General features: G+C 40.9%; 1 long non-coding RNA gene across 1 annotated transcript; it reads left to right on the forward strand.

Annotated features, from left to right (window-relative positions):
- Positions 1 to 22,800, forward strand: LOC309687235. The gene is made up of 3 exons (XR_014270662.1): positions 1 to 281; positions 14,175 to 14,350; positions 22,779 to 22,800. It is a non-coding gene; the product is annotated as an uncharacterized lncRNA (long non-coding RNA).
- Positions 22,801 to 24,830: the final 2,030 nt, after the last annotated feature.

Here is a 24,830-nt window from a genome sequence, read left to right on the forward strand (position 1 = left end):
GGGACTAACGCGTTATTAAGTAACGCGTTACAGTAACTACGTTATTATTGTGGTAACGAGCACGGTAACTAGTTATTATGCCAAAACCAGGAACGCGTTAGTCGTTACTGGGATTTAGATAGGGTCGTTACTCGTTACTTCGTGTGGTGGCTATCGCGGAGCTTCCACAGATTCAGTAACATTAGCAAGTGGTGGAGGCCAGCAGGTGGATGAAGGAAAGGGGACGCAGAAGGAAAAGAGACCCGAGGCGGCCGCCGGTCCAAGTGTGAACTGAACTTCAGGTAAGAAGTTATGACCTGCAGTCTCTCTGGGTCAGATATGAACCAAGTTTAGGTGGAGTTTATTTTCGTTATTCTGACTTTTTCCGTACTGCGTGCTAGCTAGCATGACGGAGTTTCTATACAGCTGGGTGGTGCTATGAAGTTAATGATGTTGAACCTTATTTTGTTCATAAGTTATTAGAGTTGCCAACCGTCCCGCCTGGTATTCAGAGAAAATATTACGCGTTTCTTATTGAGGTGAAAAGAAACACAGTTTGTCCCGGACTTCAGCTACAATGAAAAAGACACAAAGCTGGAGTTATTCTGTGTCTTTGCTGCACAGCTGCCTCTTCTTCTCTCATTCTCTCTCTCTCCTGTTTCTACTTCAATCATGAAACTGATCAATGATCAGCTGATCGTCTCTCTTGTTTGTTTATCGCCCACTTTGCGCCAGAAAGAGGAAACCAGCGGATGTCGCGCTAAACAACAGCAGCACGTTTAAGCTTGATCAGCTGTTGTTAGAATTTAATATTAATTTCTAGTATCAGCTGATGTTTGCTGGAGCCACAGCTGTAAAAAAGCTGCTGGTCATGATATGGTTTGGTTATCTGGTGAGAGGGAAACATGAAGATGAAACCAGGAGATGTCCTTACTGAGTCATCAGAGCTGAACAGGTGCTGGAGAAACAGGTTTACCTTTTAGGTGACATGGATGAGTTGAAGTTATGAACTGTTTCTGAGAGACAAATAACACCAGGATCCTTTTCTAAGTAGCTGACAGCTGGTAACTGTGCAGGGGCGGATCTAGCAAAGTGTTGCCAGGGGGGCCAGGTAGGGCATTAACAGGGAAAGGGGGCCACAAAGAAATACTTTTCTTTCTTATTCTCATTTAAAATGTCTAGCTTTTATTAAATAATTATCTGAATCTTACAACAAACGATTGATAGATTGATGCATATATACCATCAGAACAGTGCACATCACTGTCACAACAGTGTTTGTTTTCATTCAAAGGCTTTATGATTTTTCCTATAATGGTGGGCAGTCTCTAGTCAAAATGCCCGGGCTGATTTTTTGCCCCAGTCCAGCCCTGTATGCAGCTCATCTGCAGTCTGGTGTTACCTACATCTTCCTATTCAGAAGGCAGAATTTCCGAGTTCTGAGTACAATCGAAAGCACCACGACTGCAGTTTTTGTGTTGGATGTAAAAGACGCACATGACGCTGTGACGTAGGCTAGAATCATGGCAGCAGTCAATGACGGTCCAGGCGTGGGATTCCTCTCGTGGAAATATGCACATTATCTTTTCCTTTCTGTTGGTAGGTGGCACAGTGCACTGTGGCAAGTAAGCAAGCTAGAAGACTGGCAAAGTTATGGAAGAAACACATTAACAAGAGAATTCTGAGTAAAACCAAAGTTACTTTCTCTAGTAACTAGTTACTTTGAAAGTAACGAGTAACTTGAAGTAACTGAGTTACTTTTGAGAGAAGTAACTAGTAATGTAACTAAGTTACTATTTTAAAGTAACTTACCTAACACTGATACCAGGCAATGAAAAACAGGAACTTTTCTGTCATTTAATTGTTTATCTGTTTCTTAACTACATTGGTGTATTTAAATGACTATGGAGGAGGTCTTTATCTTTATTTATCAGCAGGACAAGCTGTAAAAATTATAAAAATACAGCAAAAAGATCAGAAATTTATGCAATTCTTCATATTTCCCAAAGCTGTCCAGTGGGCCAAAGTGGCGTCGTTGCCGGGCCAATTCTGGCCCCAGGGCCTTATGTTTGACACCCCTGATTTAGAGAGCTGCAAACTCAAAAATCTAAACCTGATTTGACTATAAATGTTCCTTTCCCCCCCCCTATTTCTTCTCCACTTGATCACCGTTTTCAAGGAACTTGGCAGACAGGTGGTTCCAAACATCTTGAAGAACTTTTTCTGTGGATTCAGGCAGACTCAGTTATTTCTGTGTTGTCATGTTTTTACTGAAAAACAGACCTGTGATGTTTTTCTTGTTGCTGAAAATAGTTCTTTACTTCAGTTACACAATCCTATATTTTTGGCACGGGCGATGTTCCTCAAAATTAGGACCGATTTTTGGACCCTGTTTTGGGATATAATGTCCACAAATCTTAAATACTGCAATAAAAACATGAATCAATGTTTTCTTAGGCCCTAGATTTAAACTATTCACCTTTCTTTAAGACAAATATAAAACCACAGCCAGTGCAGTTTGCTTAGCAGCTGAAAGGCTGACAACAGGACAGCTAAACTTGTTCTGCCAAAAGGTAACAAAATCCATCTATAAGGATCTCCAGAGCTCACTCATCATGGGGTTATGTGGATAACTAATTTTTAGTTTGGACTGGGCAGACTACCAGTGTTACCCTGGCACGGCAGCACAGGAGTCCAACTCAGCCCACACTTTGAAATAGTAAGATCAGCCTGCCTGCAAGTCTATATACATGATGTCCATAAAAGATGGACAGAGCTTCCATGAAAGATTTGAGCATTTTTCACCGTCACTATTTTGGTTTCGACAAAACCAGATGTGACTAAGGAGGGTTGGCTGTGAAACCACTTGCTTATTGGCTAAAGACTTGTCACTCATACGTCATTGTCCAATGAGCATATCAGGAATAATCCTCCATTTTAAACCACAATATGACCAAGATTTACAAAATCTTGTAAATCTAATTCAATATACCCTGATTTAAACTACTGAGCTCATAAGTTTAGCAGGAAAGTGTTTACAGAGGTCAAGTTGTAGGACTGGAAGTCTTTTTGCAATCACAACTATCACCATCTATGTTCTTTGAGGAGAATCAAAGAACCAAAGCGCTTCTGCATTGTTTTTTTGTTTTTTTGGACCTGGAAGCTACATCCGTGTTTTATCTTATCTGTGGCAATATCGTCTTCTATCGTCTGCCCCCAGTTCACCCTATCCCTCTGTCACACTAGCCTCTGCATGTCATCCTTCACTACATCCATGAATCTTCTCTGTGGGCTTCCTCTTTTCCTCCTGCCTGTGAGCTCCATGTTCTGTATTCTTTGTCCAGTATATCCACTATCCCTCCTCCACACATGTCCAAACCATCTCAGCCCACCCTCTCTAACTTTGCCTCCAAACTGCTCAGCCTGAGCTGTTCCTCTGATGTCCATCCTGGTTACTCCTGATGAAACTCTTGGTATCATCAGATTTGCCATTTTTAGCTTGGCGTCCTGTCTTTTTGTCCATCTGTCTGTTGACCTCATACATTTAAAGTCACTCACTACCTCTACTCTTTGCAACTTCACTGTTACACGTATGCCTGCTGGACACCTGGGAGGACTTTCTGCCTTCAAAGGGCCTGTGAGGAATCAACCATTAATGTCTGTTCGTTAGTATTTTTGACATCAGACATGAGAGAGAAAGAGAGAAAGATGAGTTTCGGTTTTTGATTTAACCCATACCATTAAACCCACTAATTTTTTTTTAATGAGTAACTGATCCCATTTTTACAAATAACGTTCCAGTGTCCAACAACCAGCACCAAAAACCCAACTTCAGACCAAAGAAGATACTCAAATGAAAAATAAGTTACGTGACACACTTCCTAGCCTATACTGTTATGCATGTCTAGTATGAATAGCTCACTGCGGGGATTTTGTCGGCTGTCGGCTCTCTGGTTCTTTGGGATGCTGGGTGCTTGCCAGACTATTTGTCTGCCTGACTTTGTTTTGACTGTCTGTACATGCATTCTTCGGTTTCATGTACTCGGCAACCAATGAGTCACGACTTTGTATGTTTGAATCTGAAAGCTCTACGAAGTGCTTCTTTCTGCATGAGGCAAAATTAAAATAATAAGACCATCACTTAGCCTAGGCCCTTAAAGGGTCTTGAACAAACACAGATAAGCAATGATGAGATTTCCAAGTGCTGATTTTTTTTCCATACAGGAGGGTAACTCCATAGGCTCAGTTGACCAGGGAACATTTTAGGAAACATGCCTCAGAGGCAGAGAGGGTAGAGGTTAACAAAATCGGGACAGGCTATCACAATTTGACCATGAGAACATTTCCATGTGTGTGCTTGACTTTTTGAGCACATTTTTGTGTGCAGCTATAAGCGTTATATGTGTGGGCACTGTGTGTGTGTGTGTCCATGTGTCTGTCTTTGCTTAATCCATATATAATGAGGGATGTGTATAATATCTCTTGGGCTTTAGCCTTGATGACAGCAGTGTGTTTCCATTAAATCACCCTGTCTATTTCTCTCGTCTTTCCTTTCTCCTTTCTCTCTCTCTTCTTCCCCCTTTCTTCTTTTTTATGCTTCCATGCTGTCTGTCGCTTGTCCATCTCACCTCTCCATCTTTCTCCGTATTTTCCTTGACCTTTTTCCTTTTGTACTGCTCTCCTGCCACTGTACCCATCTAATTTTGTTGTCCTCTCCTTCCTCCCTCATCCTTACTCATTCTTGCTGTATGTTTTCATGCCTTGTATGTGCTGACAGCCCCAATGAGGTGGTCTACTGGCAGACATCTGAAAAATGTACCTGTGCAATTACTACCACTCCTATGTAGACACAGACAAAGAAAAGAGCCCCAGAAAAAAAACATCAAATTCCACAATGGAGAAACGTGTAGTTAGAGTTTCAACACTTAACTCTCAGGTGTCCTAAAAGTTAGACAGTAGGTGTTGTGTGAGTTGCCAAAAAGAGACAGAACTGTACCTGTCGGTTTGAGATGATCCTCTGTGTGAACGTTAAAACATGCACATATCTCTCCACACGGGGGGTTACATACATACATAAAGATTTGATGAGTGAGTGCTTTGCTTTTTTTTGAAGCAGCTGTGGCTCAGGGGGTAGAGTGGGTTGCTTAACAATCGGACAGTTGGAGGTTTGATTCCTGGCTCCTCTAGGCTGCATGTCAAAGTGTCCTTTGGCACGATACTAAACCCTGAATCCGTGAGAGTGTGTGTCAATGTTAGACAAGGTGCTTACAAAAACCTACGTGTGTGAAACACACTCGTAGTGAAAATTGCTCTGAGTGGTCCGTCATAGCAGAAAAGCATGTAAGTATCAGTCCATTTATCTTTTTTCTGCAGTGATTGAGTTGTTTTCTTGGTATCTCACTGGAAAAATGCACACACTCATTCGCAGTCTCCTAATCAACCACGTCAGCAGTCCACTTTCGATGATGACAGTGTGGAGATATAATTTTTTGGCAGGAACTTTTGTGGTCCACAAGACCCACAGATCAATAGTATCTTCCACAGCGGTTGCGTCTATGTGCTGATTTTGCTGGTAGGAAGTGCTTTGACATTCTCTGTATGTGGCTTTTCTTCGGTTGCCTGAATTGACCATTTATTTCAGTCTAAGGCATCCTCCTCACAGGTGTCGTCATTTATCGCAGCATTCTTCACATGATGGAAATCTTTAAGGTGGAGTTTCTGTTACTCTGGTTTCCTTTGTCCATGGCTGAACTCTCTGTAGAGAACAGGCCTGACATAGCCAGTCCATCGCAGCTGAGAAGCTGTGTTAAGGGATAACACACTGACTGTCCCGGCTCATTTAAGCACTTCAACATGTGGCATTTTCTTTTCCCGCTTTATTTGCTGTACATGCTGCAGGTGTCTGAGTTGAGTTCTGGCTAGCTTACTGGTTGACAGTGGAAGAACAAACACGCTATACACTTTGATTTTTCTTTCCATTCTGATGTCATGAGTCATTTATGTAATGTACTAAAGCTTTTTGCTGCTGAAAGGATTCTCCTCTCACCTTCAATGTTTGATGAGTTGGTGTAGGTGACTACACTGCCCCAGTGAGCAGTATGTCAGGTGGATGGTTCTTCTCAGGGTTGGGTGCAAGTTTGTTTTTGAGACATTCACAAACAGAGTTGCAGCAGATGAGAAATGATCTAAAATTTCTTGAATGCCATCAACATCAGTAGAAACTAGAGTAAAACAGAGTACATCTGTTACTTATCTGTGGCCCCCACAATGAGAAGGCTCAGATAAAATAAAGGCTAACATCTATGCTCTACCAAAAGTAAATTGTATAATGTTACTCTTTAAAGGGAGGATCAAACATGGGGTCAGATCCTGTGTAGCAACAAGAGGTGATGCAGAATCAGTTGTGATATACATTGTGTCTTTGCAGTACTGTATTTTTACTGTATCACATTCTATCTTTATAGTGAAAAATGCCTGAAATATGTTTGTGACTGGGGGCAGCACGGTGGCACGGTGGTTAGCACTGTTGCCACACAGCAAGAAGGTCCTGAGTTCAATTCCGCCATCAGGCCGGGGTCTTTCTGTGTGGAGTTTGCATGTTCTCCCCGTGTCTGCGTGGGTTCCCTCCGGGTACTCCGGCTTCCTCCCACCATCCAAAGACATGCAGTTTGTGGGGATAGGTTAATTGGATAATCCAAATTGCCACTAGGTGTGAATCTGTGAGTGAATGCGAGTATGAATGGTTGTCTGTCCTTGTGTGTTATCCTTGCGACAGACTGGCGACCTGTCCAGGGTGTACCCCGCCTCTCGCCCTATGACAGCTGGGATTGGCTCCCGCGACCCTGAAAAGGATAAGCGGTAGCGAATGGATGGATGGATGTTTGTGACTGCAACAGATTTTTGGGTATTTTTTAAATTTTAAAATGCTTTTTAAAAATTATAAACAGCAAATCTTTTCTTTAAGACATGGCTGAGTGTCAGAAAGCCTCAGAAATATTTATTTTTTAATTTCATCTGTATGTTTGTATGATCTGAAAACCACGTCCATGAATAAAACAAATTTCAAGAGACTGGTTGGGCCAGTTTCACGTCGTGTTTTCTGTTTACACTTATGAGAAAATATGAAAGGTTTCAGGAAATGTATCACGTCATTTGTGCAGTATTAAAACAAAGTGACAGAGAGTTTGAACATCACACTCTGTTCAAACACCCATGGTCGTGTGGGTGCATGAGTACAGTATAATGTTGCTGTACGTGTTTGTGTGTCATGATGTAATGTCCAGCCTTAAAGCAACTGTCTCTTGGGAAGTTTGGCAGTGTCAACTGTCGCAAAACAAAGAAGAAGACGACATCCCAGCGGAAATCTATGCCTCCGTCCATTTATGCTGTTGTGTGTGTGTGTGTGTGTGTGTGTGTGAGAGTGCATGTGAGTAAAACAGAGATAGAGGATATCATATACAGCCTTTCAGGAAGAGCCTTTGTCTGTTAGGAAGGTTTATATTGTCAACTGTGCCAAAATAACAGAATAGGGGACATCCCAACGGAAGTGTTTGTGTGTCTGTGTCTGTGTGCATGGGAGTATGAGTGTGACTATTTGTCGGTAGCTTATTGTGACAGTCAAGCATTTGTGAAGTTTTATTTGAACCTTGCAATATGGCTATAAATTAAAAACATAACTTGTGTAATTGTGGATTTTCTTTTGTGATGTTGACATGTTGACATGTGGTTTGTTTCCAGCTACAATCACATGCTGGCTACACGTTACTTTCCAGTTACATTTTTTTTACGAAGAAAACGACCATAGCTGCCTGGATGTGTCCCACCTCTCCATGGCTCCATGGCTCCACATAAGATGAAGACACAGTTATGAGACATCTGCTGATGATTCATTTACTGGACAACTGGAAAGGTTGTTTAGATGTTAAATTACACTGCACATGTTTCTCATTTCATCAGTTATGTGATAACAGAGTTAGAAGTTTTATATTTACACATCCAGCATTGTCACTAACTAATACGCCATTAGTTTTTGCTTTTTTTTTCTCTTACTTGCTGTCTCTGATGCTTTTCAGCTTCAAAATGCCTCAGAAATCCTTTGGTGCTGGAAAGGTACTGGTAATTTTAACATTTCCAGAATGTACTCTTCCTGTGCAGTTCCTTGTTTCTTCATGTTTTGCTTCTAAGGAGACTTTGTAATTTTTATAGTGGTCTTGAACAATAGTTCTTCCGGCTTTCTGATGGTCTATGAGACATTTTCTTATTTTCAGTTTAGTCCTGTCCTCACCATTTTCAAAGGAATATTTTTGTTTTGTTTGTTTGCAACTTAACACTGATCTATGAATCATTTAAACATAGGCAACTAAATCAGGAGAAGAAACTATTTTAAAATGCTTCTTCGCAAAGTGGTATCGGGGATCTTGTTAAAATTGATGTAAATATGACTGAAGAAAAGTACTGTCAGATAATTATCCACCATGCAATCCCATCTGAAAAGCACCTGACTGGCAGCAGCTTCATTGTTTTTGCATGACAATGATCCCAAACAGGCTGGCAAGTAAGTAAAAGTATACCTGAATAGAAAAACACACAGTGGAACAGTATCAGTCAAGGACTGGCCTCCCCAGAGCCCGGCCTTCAACATTATTGAAGCAGTGTGGGATCATCTTGACAGAACACTGAACGAAAGGCAGCCAGCATCCAAAGAAAAGCTTTGAGTGTCCTTCAGGAAACCTGAATAACTATTCCTGACGACTGCTGAGAGAAATAATTAGAAAGCTTTTCTAAAAGAGTTCAAGGACTGTGCCAAAAAAATAAAAGTGAAATAGTGACTTTGAATTCATTAGAATTGTACAGAAGCTGCTTTATACTGTATTTCCATGTACATTTGCACTCGTTTCAATAGATCTTTTTCTCACCCACCTTTTTCCTAGTTTCCTAGCATCGTATAAATGAGGAGTAACTCAAGATTTTTGCACAATACTGTAACTTTCTGTTTAAGCCATCTAGCTTTGACATAATGTTACAGTTAAGAAAAAAAGTCCCACCAACAGTCGTTCAAGAGTTTAGATAAAATCATTTGTTTTCAGAGACCTTGGAGCCATAGTTTGAGCACTGAGGTTTACAAAGGACCCTCCACCCATGACAACAGGACCAGAGGTGCAGCGAGCCGTTTTAATTGCCCGAAGCACTCTGTCTCTGCTCTAATTCTTTGGAGTGCTATATACACCATTTAAATCAGCACTCTCATTCACCCTTTTCACTTTTCCTCTAGTTCACTCGATGTCTCTCTCATTCCCCAACTCCCCTCTCCTTTCTGTCCTACCCCCTCTCTCTTAACTAGCTCTCTAATTCTTTGCCTTTTAGGAATTTATTCCATTCAGCCTCTCCTGTGAAACCAGCAAACTGATTCATCTCCAGACAAATTGCCAATCAGCTGAGGACAAAGAGAAGAGGAGAAAAGAGACTGGTCCTCAATAGAGCCAATCGCTGTTTTACTAAATACTCCTTCAGAGGAAGGGAGGAGGATGAACGGGGGAGGGAGAGGGGAAAGTGCTTTTAAATGTGTGTGTGTTTGTTTGGGTTTCCTTGGGGTGTGTATAATTTTGGTGTGTGGGGGTATTTGTGCATGTCAGTGGGATCGTCTGCGTATACGTGTTTGTGTTTATTATGGCAGTGTGTGTCCTCGTCACCCCCTCCTGCCAGGGTTCACCACAGAGGTTAACGACCTCGCCGTCCAATCACATTCTCCTGTCAGGGCCCCGTCGCCAACAGCAACAGGTGGTCTGACCAATTGATATCCTGCAGAGCGGAAAAGTAGGGGGAGAAAGAGATCGGAGGATGAAGGATGGAGAAGGGGTGAATGGAGCAGACTGGATCATGAGATCATAGTTTACCCAAAATGATTTACTCTTTTATCCATTTCTATTGGCTCTCACCATAGAAAAGATCACTTTTTTCTTCTTTTTAAACACTTACTGGACCCAACTGCACTAGCGAAATCAGTGCCTTTAAGATAATTCCCCTCAATGAACAAAAAAGACAATTTTTGTCATTTTACAGCAGATATTTCTATAACAAAAGTGTTTTTCAACCTAAGCCAGGATTGCCTTTCAGTTAGAACTACCATGGAGTCACCACTGTGCACAGTGATTTCTTAAAATGCCCAGACTGCACCCAAATCCAGACAATTCTCCACCTAGATTGTTGCAATCCCACATCCTCAAACCCTACCCCAGGTACATCCAAGTCAAAGCTGACTCGCATTTTATCCTCCTGCTCCACCACTCACAACATAATCGACCCGACTCAGATGACTTGCTGTGGAGTAATTTTAGCCCAATTATCATCAAGCCAAGCTCTCCAAGTCCTCTCGAGCAGAAAAGGGAATTGATTTTTTATTGATATCAAAGGGATTATCGATTCTGCTCATCAATTTCCTAATGATTCCCGCTTGTTTCTTTGTGGGAAACAATCACATCCCCACAGGTTTTCACCGTCAGTGCTTCCAGCTGTTTTGCTATCGCTACGTCCTGCTGAACACAATGGGGAAACGGTTGAAAACAAGTGATTTGAATGTCCAATAATTCCATAGTTCCCCTGCTATTTAACTGAAATGGCTAATCATATCTGCTTCCTTTGCAGTAAGCAAGACAAGGTTTTTGTCACTCGGAGCTGATGGGCGAGTGGAGTTGTGTACAGCCTGAACTATACCAGCAGTCTGAGGCATTTAACAGCATCCTTCTTTTAACAAAAGAGAAGGCTCATCTGTAATTGACACAACGTCACACATGATTTGAATGAGTGCATACGTAAATAAGAAATGCCATTGTCAGAGCAAACGTATTCATGTATGTCTATTTTACTTTAAAACTGTGTATTGGCCAAGCCCTATTCATGGTGCTGTGTGTGAAAGCAGACTTTTTCCTGGTTACAAGAAACTATCTCATTGTTTTTTCCCACCTAAACTTCTGGTTCCTGCAGAGGAAGAGAGTGAAAGTTGTGGTCGTGTACAGGAAAACAAGATGTGAGAATTGATGGACAGGGCCAAAGAAATGGTGGAGCCGTGACAACTTAGGTTATCGCTCTCTTAATCTCTTTCTCTATTCTTTCTTCATTCAGTCCACCCCCACTCTCTCTCTCTTTGGCCACTAATTAAGCAACAGACTGAGGAAGAGGAAGAAGAAAAGCTGCATTAGTCTGGGCTGAGTGCCCCTGTCTCGTTAGACAGAGGGGGAGACTTAAAGTGAGACTCAGCTCCAGTATCTGTTTGATCATTAACTCAGTTAGACAGATGGGGCTATAAAACCCACCTCCCCTCCTCTATTTTGGTGTACTCATTTACAATTATTGAGCTCTGTCATATCCATCAGCCACTTCCTTCAGTTTGTTTTTCTCATGAGCTTGTCGATCTTGTTCTACTTCTGCTTCTACAAATGTGACCATAAGGTATACAATTCAGTCTCCGGTTTCTGTTCACACACACCCGTCCACCTGCTATAAGAAGGCTATAAGAGAAGCAGGGTAAAGTGTCATTGTTGCGAGTTTAGCATTGTATTTAGTACAAGACACTGCCCGAAGAGGAGGGGGCGTAGACTTATATGTGCTCACACATTACACGCAAACACACGCTTACAAACATGAAGGCCTGGGATACGGAAAAACTGGACGAGGCAGTAGAGGCTGATAGTGAAGCGTTTCAGACAAGAGAAGACAAAATCCAGAAGAGGAAGACAAGCAACAGATAAAGAAGGAGACCAAAACAATAGAAGAGGAAGGAAAGAGGATTTGGGCACGTTTCCCAAATGTGATTAATACCCCTTTTGAACCAATACAGTGACGAGGCTTAGACCTGCGTCAGGGGACTATCAAAGATTAGGAAAACAGGCAGACTGAATATATAAGCCAGCGCCCCTGCTCCAACCATAAAGCCCCTGCTAAGTGTGTGCACGTATGTATTTGCATGTGTGCATTTGTGTTTTGTCAAACTGCTCACATGCATTTCCCGTCACTGGTCAAATGATTAATTCTACTTTTTTTGATTTGTAAAGTCAACTCTGAGAAGGAAAACTGGGAGGTTTTCCAGAGTAAAGGTCAACCTTGTAGACAATATCTGCAAAACACATCTGCAGAGGATGGTGCTGCAATGGAGGACTTTGCATTTGATTGTACTTTACGGTTTCTTTCATAAGCAGACACTATAAGAAGCTCCAGTGAAATAATGCTAGGTCAGTATCCTCTCTTGTAGTTGCATGTACCGATCAAAGAAATGAATCATATTTGTATTTTGGATAATGGAACCAGTGCTGTCTTCTTGTTGACATGAACTCCACAACTCCCATTTGCAGCATAGGTTTTCTATTAAACTGCCTCCAAGCCCGAATGACATCAGCGGGATCCTTCGATCAGACTTGGAAAAAGTGAGAGCCACAGCAGGTATTGCACAACTGTTTTCCCTGGCTTAGTATCAACATCTTGACTTGTGAACAAACCTGAAATAATTTTATTGCCCCAGTAAGTACAAAATAATTGGATGAAAGATGGCTGTGACATTTTGTATTTTCTTCTAATTTAAGCTTCTGTTAAGCCCTGAACACCTCATTTTTTCATGCTGGTCCACAGGTAATTAAACATGGAGAAAAAAAAGTGCAGCAAACAACAGCCTCAGGATTTATACACCAGCGAAAAAGTTTTACTTCATCAGTACACGGCAGAAACACCACAGCAAAAAAAATTGAATCGTACACTATGTAGAATGAAGACAGCCAAAGAGAGAAATATCAGATTGAAAGAATTAAATGCAGCTGTTTTTTTTGTTTTTTGAAAAAAATAGGGCTAATTTGGTCACTACATGGCTGTGAATAGAGCATCAAATACATAGACTAGTATTTAAAGCTGCAAATGTTTCTGTATGTTTAAATTCTCTCTCGTTTGTTGCACGCCAAACTTAGCATGTTGGAAAGCCACCATACAGCTCATCGTGATGTCATCATTTTATACCCTGAGTGTTGAGGGGCCGAGGGTTTGGGGTTAGCTTAGTTGGTCCCATTTGCTGTGTTGAGTTTAACAAGAACATCATAACGTTGGCATGGCGGTCACTTTCAAACTATTTTTAGCTATTACTAGATGCTATGAAAAGGCACCTAGCTGGGTAACATTTGGCCATTTTAAACTTTCTCTCTATATTCACTTTTCTTTCACACTCTCATCTTTCTCAGAGTCCGTCTGCAGCAGGTTCAACCGGTTTCCTCCCCAAGCTTCACTGAGCAACTACAATGGCATTATAGTGAGCACTCAGATAACTTTCAAAATTACTGCAGAGTTTTCTTGTTTGTCTCGGTTTTTTTGATCCTGTATACATTCATATGTATACAAATTTCAGTGTAAGAGTTCTGCAGTGCTGTCTGAATAAACAAAATTCACGGTCTTCCCTTCGAGGAAGGAGTCCATTGGAGAGGCTAAGTGGGAGTGCTCTTAATGAATCTTCCAAGTGGTAATATATTTTTGCAGCAGTGCTAAGGCCGATCTGGACGTACCCTAGAAGATGACCTCTAACGGGAAAGGTTGTCTCTGTTGTTGATCTTTACAGGCAGGCTCCTTAAGCCTTTTGATCACACTGTTCCAGTCGGTATTTCTATGTGATTTGTAGCCTTACTTTCATTCTTAGGATGCTGTGATTGTGAAATACTTTCAGAAACCTCTTTTTTTCCCCACACATATCTGACACCGAACATCCAATCCTCTGACATTCACATATGCTTTATGGAACAATTGAGCTTAACAAATTCATAAAACCACCTATAAATGTAAAGTTTTACACCCTGATTTAGCATTTTTTGAAATTACCAAAATCATTTTTTTTATGTTGCCCTGATAATCCACCAGTATGTGCAAGCTTTTTTGCTATCCGTACACACTCCATACTATTCTACAAAAAATGCTGAAATTTTCAGGCATTCCTAAAAAGAAAAATGAGTTTTTAGTGGTTTTATGTTCAATGTGTCGGATCAAATTTGGGTATAAAAATGAGAATTCATTCCATTCTTCTTGAATGTCTCCCAGGAAAGACAATATGAAAAAATGAATCAATTTGCAGGTCTGCCTATTTTCTTTTTCCCCCTCTAAGATTTCAAAAGTCTCACTACCTAAAATGGACATTTAGTCAGTCATTAATCTTTTTTGTCTTTCTGTTTTCGCAGCTCTGGCCAAGATTTCATCTCAGCAAGAGTACAAATGTACTTCCAAAAAAATACCACGCCAGACATACTTACAGTGTCCGCCCAAGCTTTCGTCTCTCGCTATTATTCAGAGGATATCCAAACATCCCTCACCCAGAGCAGGACCAGGATCAACAATGACTCTGACAGGGCCCACAGTGAGTGAGTGAGTGAGTGAGTGAGCCAAGTTCAATTATAGATAAACACATATATGGTATATGTCTGATTATTTCACCAAATGTATCAACATATACATATTTTATGTGAAAACCATAAAAGGTTACTATACTGAGATTCCAGGTTTTAAGAACAGGTAATAAAAGTTATGAATCTAAACACACCCTCTCTCTCTCTCTCTCTCGCTCACCCACACACACACACACACACACACACGCACACACACACGCACACACACACACACACTGCACTTTCTGTCCACGTACAAGTATAAATCATGTAATATTTATAGCCACTTTTATGGAGGAAAAGTGTGACAACAGTGAATGAGACTGAGACCAGAGGGGGCTTTCCTCAGACTTTGTCCAATCAGAACACAGGAAGCCAATCCCTTCCGTTTAAATGCAACACACACATACTGTAGATTCATCCACACACCCAATGGGGAAATAAGTGGAGCTGAAACAGTCTGATTTTCATAATCTTTCTTATACCAAGCTTGCTATGCCTGGTTCTACATGACCCCACTGACAGACACACGTAGACAAACAGCACATAATTACAGTTTTTTACAGACGCTAGGACACATGTCTCAATACTTAGGTCACTTTTGCAAAACACTTCACACAATCCTCCTAACTGACCGTCAGCTTGGCAAAGCAGTTCATTTCACATTCAAAATGCACTACAACTACCAAAACACTTCATTCAGGTCTCAAATAAACTCATTCTTCCAGAACACTAGCAAAGGTTGACAGCCGACAAACACACTTTGTCACCCACAAAACAATGACCTAAAAAACACTAACAACATGTAGCATTACACAGCGTTTTCTTGTGTAAACCAAGGACACATCTCTGTTTATAATTTCAATATATGTTACTGGAATGAATCAGACATCATGCAGAATTCGTTAATATTTGTTTATGTATTTTTATTTTTTTGCACTAAGTAATCCCAAAATACAAGAATTTGTATACACACCATCCACTGATACACATACAATAGTAATGCTAATCTACTCGGTCTTCTCCATTTGGCCACAGGTTGTCATCCACATCACATCTTATGTCATCTTGGACCTAGGACAGAATCTTCTGGCTGCCAGAATTGAAGGAGTTGAAAAATTGAAGGAGTAACACCTGTGTAGATGTTCATCTACAATGAGAATCAGCTGTGGCTGGTTAAACTGCATTTTTAGATTTGAAATATGTTTCAATAAAATATTGCTGTTGGATTTTGCTGTCTTTTCAAGTTTTGCATTGTGTTATTGTTTTGGCCATAAGTTTAACAGTTTTGACAACAGTATGTAAGCACATGCAAAATGTCCTGTACGTACAAAGGTTTTTGGCAGTTGTTGTGTCTGAGTGAGAAGATAATTCATGAAATTTGAGAGATGTAGTCATTGAATGCATTTTGTGCCAAAACAATGATAACTGATCCTCAGTTTAGCCCACATAGACTTCTGTTGTGCTCACTGTGTGAGGAGTTTTGCAAACGTGACCTAAGTATTGAGAAATGTGTCCTATAGCGTCTGTAAAAAACTGTAAGCACATTCCTACACTTTTTCAGCAGCCTGGCTTAATTAGTTTGTCTTCTACAAGGAAACACAGAACACTAAGCAACACACAGCTAAAGTCATTATGTTGCTTTTTTGCTGAGTGCTTATTAGGCAGGCATGTGCTCATAAAAAAGTGTATGTGCTTGCATGTGTTTAGGTGTCAATGCATGGGTGCATGTGCTGTTGTGTGTGTGCTGTGTGTGTGTTTAGGCATGCATGTGCATGTTGGGGGAAATGGGCTAATTTGTCTGTGTATCCTGACCATGTTCATACGCGCTGCTGATGCTGCTTTAATGAGAAACACATTTGTGCTGATATTACTTCCACATGTTGTCGAGATAGGAGGCGGGGCTCTTAGAATACAAACAGAGCTTGTTCAGCACACACTCAAGCTGGTCCCTTTGACCCTTTTCTAATTGTGCTCATTTTTAAAAAATAAATGTTCCCATTGTTACAGAGATAATTGGATGTCTCCTTCAAAGTACAAAATGCTAAATATGTTTTAGCATTTTGTAACGTCTAGACCGCCTCACTCAGTACTGAAGGTGAGAAACTTGGATTGGGTTAGTTGTTGAAATTGAGCTGAAAAGTGCAGTTTTCAAGCAGGCGTTTCTCCTGGCTTCTTTGAGGATCCCGTCAACTTCTCCAACAGCTCTGATTCTGCCTTTAATAAAAATCTTTCAACTAGTGGAGCTCATTTGGGGTAAACTAAAGCTACACTTCATGGAGGAAGAGATCGGTGTAAAATCTGATTGCAAATCAGATTTGAGAGATCATTATCATACTTTTCCAGCAAGCCCTGACATCCGATACGAGTGTTGATAATAGATGGTTGTGGAAAAACCCCAGATTATGGTCAAAGATTTTTTTTTACGTTCAGAGCTCTATAATATTTGCAGAAAATACAGTGCGGTTAGGGTTAGGAAAAGACTGTAGGTACATCAAGTAAACTATAGCCATACACTGTCAGGGCTAGTCAGGAAACACTTGAGATGAGGATATCCCTGGTAATACTCCCAGTGCATGTCCATGACGCCGAGACTCAAATGCAGTTGTGTTTCTTCGTTTGCTCGGTTTCTTACCAGGTGCAGAAGTGGCGCTCTTGTTGCGTACGTGGTGTTTTCCTGGGATAATTGACCGTATTACCTGCCCTCCTCATCTGCTCTGAGCAGCTTGACTTCCATAAAATATAAACCTAGTTTTAGGGATTTGGAGCAGGAAGCTGCCTCTGGGATGCTTCTGAAACAAACTATGGCGTATTTGGTAGAATCACAACCCTTGTCTTGAGTGGGTGAGATCTTCTGAATGCAACCAATGAACTGCACAATCAGTTACAATGAATACCATTCTTAATGGTTTGATACTTTCAGGTGGAAGTTGGAAAAGATAGTTTAAAAAAACCTAAAACAAATGTAGCATTTTAAAGATGGAAAGCCAGACAAAGATCAAATACACAGATCAAAAACAGTCTAAAGAACACATTTTCCAGGCACTACAGTCCTCAGCCTCCATCCAAAATCAATTAATTAAAAAAAAACCCCCACAAAAAGCCAAACACAGTTTTTGTTTGTGCACATTTTTTTTGTTTGTTTTTTTGAGTGTCAGTTGCTGGGTGATGTCATTTGACAAATGATAAAGCGCCCTTAGGCTGACACACAGTTAATAGATAGATGCTGCCGAATTATTCACTGTCATAGAGACATAAGAGTGAGGCATGCAGGAATGTAAAGAAAGACAACAGAGTGGGTTCAAAAAGTGAGCAGGGAGAAGGGAATGAGCGAGGAAGACAAATCAGGGAATGACAAATAAAAAAGAAGAAAAACAGACTCGGACTGTTTTGTTATCTGAGGGAATGCAAGGAATCGACCCCAAGACGTGAAATAGTGCAGGCCTGCACCATGTCAGCCAGTTCACTTGCCCCTGGAGGAGATATCAAAATAAGAAGAGGAGGAAAAGAAGTAGTGAATGAAACAGAGAGGCAAAGGTAAAGCGTTAGAAAATAATCTGCTGGATTTCTAAAAAGAGACAGAGAATCAAGAGTGAGGTAAATCAAACATGGCACAAGAGGATATAGGAAAGAGAAGAAATAAACAAGAAGCATTAGAATATAGTGCAGTTAGGGGACAGGGATGAAGGGGTAGGAGGGACAGAGACGAAGGGAGAGCAGTAAATGGAGCAGTAGAAGGAGGAGGAAGAGAAGACGAAGGAGGGGGTCATTAAAGAGCTCTAATGACCTGCTGATTGACAAGAGGCCCAAACTCTGACCCCAAATTACTGCAGAGCCTGAGAACCAGTCCTGTGCTCTGCAAGCATCTGTGCTGGTGGGCATCTGTGTAGAGGAGATTGCACAGTTTATACCCATGCTCAAACCTCTGAGAGACCTCAAAATATTCAGTGACATAATTTTAGAATACTTCTCTATAAGAATCTAAAAAGGAAAATGAATATAAGCAGGCACCATTTAAATATTTACCTGGGTTATTCAGTGCTGTTACATTCTTCGGTATCACATAACAAGCTGCTTTAGTGTCTTGAAGCAACTTTTTCAAAACAGAAAGCCCCACAAAACAAACCACTGGTGTCCTTCCAACTTCCTTATGCAGATGTTTGACACTATAAAACAGCACCACTGGTTATTGATGTCCAATATTGCCATAGCTTATGCATAAAGGCACTGATGTGAAACCCGCCCCCCCCCCCACCTCATTTATAACTTTGTGACAGTATTTGATGCTCTAGGGTGGAAAAACTCCTGTAATTTTAAAATCTGAATGTTGAGCCAGTATACTGATGCACTGATGCTGGTATAACTAATCCACTGGTTCGTCAGCTTCTCAGCTGGCAGAAGTAAATAAAGAATCGTGTCTTTGCTCGCATCCTGCAACAAAACATTTGGCATGCTTTGCTCATTGATGGGGGATTTTAGAGTTCCAGTTGGGGGAAGCAACTGTACAGAGTAAATAAAAAGCTTCTCATTCTAACTAGCTTTATTTACGATCACATAACGAAAGAAAAAGCCAGACAGCAATGTGGGAAGTAGACAAATCTTCACACCTGGTGACACATCTGACACATCAGAATCCAATACAGACATTTCTTATGGTTTCTCTGTGACAAACACTCTCACACAAACACACACGTGCAAGCAGTACAGAAGCAGCCAAACATTTATTACCAAATGAAGACCAGATGAAGCAGCTATTAGATACTGCTGAAACACATGTTCACACATATAAACACACACACGTTCACAATTCTTTCGTTTCATATCCATGCTTCATCCACCGCTGCAATCACAGCTCCGGGTCTTTTATTTATTTATTTTTTAAATTCTCTCAAACCCTCATCTTCTCCTGAAAACAGTCACTTGAGGAGACACAGCAGGAGCAGCAGCACCGCTCCTTCATTAAAGAGTCGTAAACTACGCAGATCTGTTTTTAACATGCAATAAAACTGAAGTTTTTCCATTCCCTCCTCCACCTTTTCCTCCTCCTTCTTTCTTTTTGTGAGTAAACAAACAAAGTTGCAAGACAAAATCACCCACACACCACAATAAAAAGCCACACACCGTCTCTAAAAAGAGGCATAAAATAAGCAAATTAGGACTTGTTATTTGTGTAATATTTTTTGTATTTTTTAAAAAGTCATCTGAGAAGAAAGAAAAGGAGGGAGTAAAAAGAGACGACTGTAAACTGGCCACAGCAGTGGGATTGGGTTTACTGTAAACTACTGATAATGGTGCATTTATGCAAAGAGTAAGGATTAGATTTAAAACTAAAATGTCTGAAGATCAAAGGTAAAGCAAAAAGGTAGAGAAACAAAGAGAGAGCTCAGGTAAAGGAGTCTGCGTGTGTGTGTGTGTGTGTGTGTGTGTGTGTGTGTGTGTGTGTGTGCGTGTGTGTGTAGGTGTGTGTGTGAGTGTGGGTTTGTTACTGATAGGAGAAATTGGCCAAAAGCACAATATGACCTCAGCGCTTGCCTGATTTCTCAGCATTCACAGTTTTACACGAGCTCAGATCAGGCTTACACATAGAGCCAACAGAGAGGCGCACACCACACACAGTGACACACACAGTGACACACACAAACACACATCTTTCAGCTGCCTGAAAAAAAAAGCTGTTTTCTGAAGCTTTGACAAACCACAGACTAATTTGAGAATACAGTTCTGTGGCTGTTGACACATAAACACACACACACTTCCACAGCAGCAAAAACATACATGCATGAACATTCTCGCTGCAGAAATACACAAGCCTAAGTGCCCCCAGATTACATCTTAAAACAACTATTACTTGTGGTGTGTGGTGTGGTGCTGAGAAGCGATGACTTTTTACCTAAAACAAATTCCAGGCACTGAAACAACACGCAGCCGAGGAGAACAGGCAAGAGCAGAAGTGGAGCGGACTGTAGCACAAAAGTGGGAAGATGATTATAAAGAATGGAGTATATTAGGTGTAATGATGCTAATTGTTAAAAGGGTGGGAAAAAGGCACCAAATGCATGTAACAGCCAACAGGAAACTTACTTAAATACATTTTGAACAGTAAATATTTTATTTTCCAAGGGGAGAAATGTAGAAAGACAACAACAGTGACAATAGACATAAAACAGATTGAGATTAACTTTACAAATCCCCCTAAAATGGGAATTTGTTAACAGCTTACCCACACATCCTAATCTCACAGTCAAACTCACACAACCACTAATCAAAAACTGTTACATGTCAACAACAATGAGGTAATAAATAAATAAATACATTAAAAGTGAAATAAGAAATAGAATAACAAGGTGAAATGTCTAAAAATGTACAACCACATAAGGATTTGTCTAAGTGGTGTTAAGTGATCCAATAGCTGAGGGAATGAAGGTAACAGTGACCTGGGAGCAACAAAGAAAAAAATCATACTAAGCTTACAGTTTTTTACAGATGCTAGGACACATTTCTCAATACTTAGGTCACGTTTGCAAAACTCCTCACACAGTGAGCACAACAGAAGTCTATGTGGGCTAAACTGAGGACCAGTTATCATTGTTTTGGCTCAAAATGCATTCAATGACTACATCTCTCAAATTTCATGAATCATCTTCTCACTCAGACACAACAACTGCCAAAAAGCTTTGTACGGACAGGACATTTTGCATGTGCTTACATACTGTTTTCAAAACTGTTAAACTCATGGTCAAAACAATAACACAATGCAAAACTTGAAAAGACAGCAATATTTTATTGAAACATATTTCAAATCTAAAAATGCAGTTTAACCAGCCACAGCTGATTCTCATTGTGGATGAACATCTACACAGTTGTTACTCCTTCAATTTTTCAACTCCTTCAATTCTGGCAGCCAGAAGATTCTTTCCTAGGTGTATTGCCCTAGATGACATAAGATGTGATGTGGATGAGAACCTGTGGCCAAATGGAGGAGACCGAGTAGATTAGCATTACTGTTGTATGTGTATCAGTGGATGGTGTGTATACAAATTCTTGTATTTTGGGATTACTTAGTGCAAAAAAAAAAAAAAATACATAAACATAAATACATGATGTCTGATTCATTCCAGTAACATATATTGAAATTATAAACAGAGATGTGTCCTTGTTTTACACAGGAAAACACTGTGTAATGCTACATGTTGTTAGTGTTTTTTAGGTCATTGTTTTGTGGGTGACAAAGTGTGTTTGTCGGCTGTCAACCTTTGCTAGTGTTCTGGAGGAATGTGTTCATTTGAGACCTGAATGAAGTGTTTTGGTAGTTGTAGTGCATTTTGAATGTGAAATGAACTGCTTTGCCAGGCTGAGGGTCAGTTAGGAGAAATATATATATATATACATATATATATAGGCAAACACCTGTGGGGCTCTACAAAACCCTGTTTGGAGGTGAGATAAGGTCCAACTATATTCATTCATTTATCATTTGCTATTTCTGCCATCCAAATGTCACAGCAAAAGTTAAGACTCATCAGACCAGGCAGCATATTTCAATCTTCCATTGTCCAGTTTTGATAAACCTGAGTGAACTACAGCCTCAGTTTCCCAACCTTAGCTAACAGAAGTGTCACCTTGTGTGATCTTCTGCCGCTGTTGTCCATCTGCTTCATGTAAAGATTCTCTTCTGCATAACTCCGCCATGGCTGGTCCCAAGACAGGATGAGAGAGGAGGAGGGTCGGGCGTTGGGCTAGCAACCCGACCCCATAAATTTTTTTTACCGCTACAGAAACGACAAGAGAGAAATATCCTCCCGCGCCGATCGGCACATCGGGCGACAAGAGAACGTTATCAAACTCGGTCTGCCGCGATAGACCGAGTTCGATGGCGTTCTCTTGTCGCCCGATGCGCCGATCGGCGCGGGAGGATCTAAGTCTAAGTAAGTCTGCATAGGTCAGTTGTACCAAATGGTTATTTGTGTTACTGTTGACTTTCTATCAACTCAAAAGAGTCTGGCCATACTCCTCTGACCTCTGGCCTAGAAAACTGCTGTTCACTGGAAATTTTCTCTTTTTGGGCCATTCTCTGTAAACCCTAGAGACTGTTGAGCAAGAAAATCCCAGTAGGTCAGCATTTCTGAAATACTCAGACCAGCTCGTCTGGTATTAACGACCATGTCCCATTCAAAGTTACTCAAATCACCTTTCTTCCTCATTCTGATGCTCAGTTTGAACTTTAACTGTTGGTCTTGACCACGTCCACATGCCTAAAAGCAATGAGTTACTGCTGTATCATTTGTGGCAACAAGCCATTATACAGAAGCACCTGTGTGCATAAATGTAAATGTACCTACACAGCAGAACAGCAGTCATGTTTACTTTATTATCATCGTGTTTTTCTTTTTTTCCCCTTAGGACGGGATGCTGTGGTTAGTCTATGTGGGTGTACAGTGCACGGCAAAGTTCACACATGTGTGTGTTGTCCCTTGTGTGTTCGGATTTGAATGCAAAAATCTGCAGAAAGGCACAGCCAGGATCTTCTGTCATCACCAAACAGCTGGCCAATCACAGCAAACGGGCAGATGAGCATTCGAGTTGAAGTTTTGAAAGGGGTGTAGCGGGTTCTCAATATTGTCTGACATGCAGCTTTGAGAGGCTCCTACCAAATCCCCCAGAAGTGTGTGACACTTACACCAAAAATAAAAAGAGACAGAGAAGAAAGCCTGACACTAACCTCCATCAAAACAAGAAAAAGGAGAGCAAGCTGGACAGGTTCCCAGCCTGTTGATTTACAGCAGTGTACTGATGTGGATTGAGAGCAGAAAGTCCTTATAACTTCAACAAATAAATCATCCATCCTGGATGTCTCCCTTCCATCACAGAAGCTTATAGGTAAGCTTCAGATTGTCGATCGCACAGAGAAAATACCAAAATATTCTGGAGACAGCTGAAGATTGCTGGGGAAAATAAGAAGAATCCAGATGTAGATACCCCTTTTCACTTCAGCGTATCAGATGACACTGTAAACGCATATGTTATTCTTCCACTTCCTCTTCCTCTGCCAACCAGACTGTACGACATCAAATAAGTTGAACTTGGCAGTAGACTAATGATTTTAAAGAATCGTTAATATGCAAAAGGCTAACTTTCTACCTTACCTTAAAACTAACTCTTTCTATGTATATAACTGGTCCTAATGCAGTGGTTTGGGCATATAATGTGTCCATATTTCTGCAAGTATAAATTACTCATGTGATTGGAGCTCTTAGCGCTCAGAGCCTGGGGATTAACCTTGTAAGCCTTGGTTAGTAGCCTTTATGACCCTTAATCAAATCTGTGTGTTATACACACATACCACTTTATAGAAATTTAAGTAGACTGTAGATGGAAAACAGGTTGAAGTGTGCATACGAAAATATCAAGTGTACCAGCTTTAGCTGACATATTTCAAATAAGTGGAGAGAAAATGAAAAACAAAGTGAGGTAAGAAAGAGGAAAACATTAGACATAAAACAGGAGAGCGAGAGGGAGAAAGAGAAAGAGAGAGAGTTGTTTTCATTTTTTTGGCACAAGCACAGCTGGTAGTACAGTGTAGTACATTTTCTCTCTGTGGGTAAAGAGCAAGTAGGAGGCCTCCTTCCCTCTCCACTAATCATACTTAATGATTCAAATGGGCCTAAGACATACCTTTGAAATCAAATCCACTTACAGCTACACAAAAACACACACACACATCAACAGCTATACACACAGTTTTACCTGAACTGAGGCATACACACGCACACAAACTTGTCTGAGAGCACAGCAAGTGATTGTTGTGTGGACTGTGTGAGAGAGGAGAGCGGAGAAGAGAGGATGTAACTGAAGAAGTGTGAGTTTGCTTTGTGGATGTTTCCAATCCATCAGCAACCTCCTAACTAGCCCTGCAGTGCCACAGCTAATTGCTTCTAATGACCTCATAGCCACACATGTGCACACACCCACGCACACACACTCACAACTTGTGCACGGACCTGTGTTAGAGGGAAACGTTGCACACACACACGTTCACAAGTGGCACATGTAAAGGAAAGTTAAGTTGAGCCAACTGGTGACCATAAAACACCGGCCTGTCAAACTGTGTGTGTGTGTGTGTGTGTCCGTAGGTGTGTGTGTGAGAACACCAAGTTATACAGTCCAGCTACATCGGGCTCCTATAGCGGCATTTCCTGAAACCTCTATTCAGCAAAAGATATCCTCTTTCACTCCCATTCCCAAACACACACACACACACACACACACACACACACACACACACATTCAGAAATACAAAATGAGTGGGTCCGTAGACTGCAGGCTTAGCACGGGCTTTGAGGTAATTTGCTGTAGGATAAAATTAAGCTTGATTCTTCATATTTCAAAGAATTATACACACAGTACAAAAGTGTGTCATTGTGCTTTGTGGGGGTTTCCACAAGTAGAAAAAGG

Source organism: Aulonocara stuartgranti, assembly GCF_965226115.1.
Source record: "Aulonocara stuartgranti genome assembly, chromosome: 14".
Lineage (NCBI taxonomy): Eukaryota > Metazoa > Chordata > Actinopteri > Cichliformes > Cichlidae > Aulonocara > Aulonocara stuartgranti.